Genomic DNA, 1,431 nt, shown 5'->3' with positions numbered 1-1,431 from the left:
TTTTTTGAGACGGAGTCTCGCTCTGTCACCCAGGCTAGAGTGTGGTGGTGCAATCTTGGCTCACTGCAAGCTCCACCTCCCAGGTTCACGCCATTCTCCTGCCTCAGCCTCCCGAGTAGCTGGGACTACAGGCGCCTGCCACCACGCCTGGCTAATTTTTTTGTATTTTCAGTAGAGACAGAGTTTCACTGTGTGAGCCAGGCTGGTCTCAATCTCCTGACCTCGTGATCTACCCGCCTCGGCCTCCCAAAGTGCTGGGATTACAGACATGAGCCACCTCACCTGGCGAAATAACACAGATTCTAAACAAACTTTCCCAGAAAATAAAAGAGAAGGGAATACTTCCCAGCTTATCAGGCCAGCATTACTCTCTGATACTAAATCCAGACAAAGACATTACAAGAAAATAAAATGATATGCCTTATGAATATTTTTGCAAAAATACTCAATAAAATATTAGCAAATTTAATCCAACAAGATATAAAAAAGAATAACATACTGGTTCAATGCATAAATGTCAATCAATGTAATCCATCATTATGACATTCTAAAGAAGAAAACCACATGATCCTATCAATGTATGCAAAAATATCATTTGGCAAAATTCGATATTCATTCATGATTTTCAAAACTCTCAGCAAACCAAATAGAGTGGAACTTCCTTAACCTAATAAAAGGTATCGTCAGTGGACTAAATTGTGTTACCTCAAAATTTATAAGGCCCTAATCTCCAGTACCTCAGAATGTGACTGTGTTTGAAGATAGAACCTGCAAAGAGGTGACTAAGTCAATATGAGGCCGTTAGGGTGGACCCTAATCCAATCCGACTGGCGTCTCTATGAGAATAGGAAATTTGGAGAAACAGAGAAGCACCAGAGATGAGCCTGCACAGAGGAAAGACCATATAAGAACATAGCAAGAAGGAGGCGGTCCACAAGCCAGGAAGAGAGGCTCCGAAGAAAATAAACCTACCTACACCTGGTTCTTGGACTTCTAGGCTCCAGAAATGTGAGAAACAAACTTCTGTTATTTAAGTCACTCAGCTGATGGTACTTTGTTATGGCGACCTTAGCAAACTAATACAAGTACCTACAAAATATCTACAGCTAACATTATATTTAGGGATGAAAGCCTGAATGCTTTTTCTCCCAAGATCAAGAATAAGGCAAGAATGTCTGCTATCATTGCTCTAGTGCATATAAAGAGGAGAGTTCAGGTGATTTATCAAGGTAGCCCATTCCAGAGATGTTATCTCCTCAGCTCGATACCTCCCATGACCAACTACACACACACACACACACACACAAACACACACACACATACATATACACCTGTTATCTGAATGTCTTAGCTAAAACTAATTTTCACCCACAATATCAAAATAGTTGCCTCAATGCACTTTGAGTGTCCAGAAGCAGCTTGGGCATAATG

Source organism: Colobus angolensis, unplaced genomic scaffold (assembly GCF_000951035.1).
Source record: "Colobus angolensis palliatus isolate OR3802 unplaced genomic scaffold, Cang.pa_1.0 Scaffold379, whole genome shotgun sequence".
Lineage (NCBI taxonomy): Eukaryota > Metazoa > Chordata > Mammalia > Primates > Cercopithecidae > Colobus > Colobus angolensis.
This window is presented reverse-complemented; position numbering follows the sequence as displayed.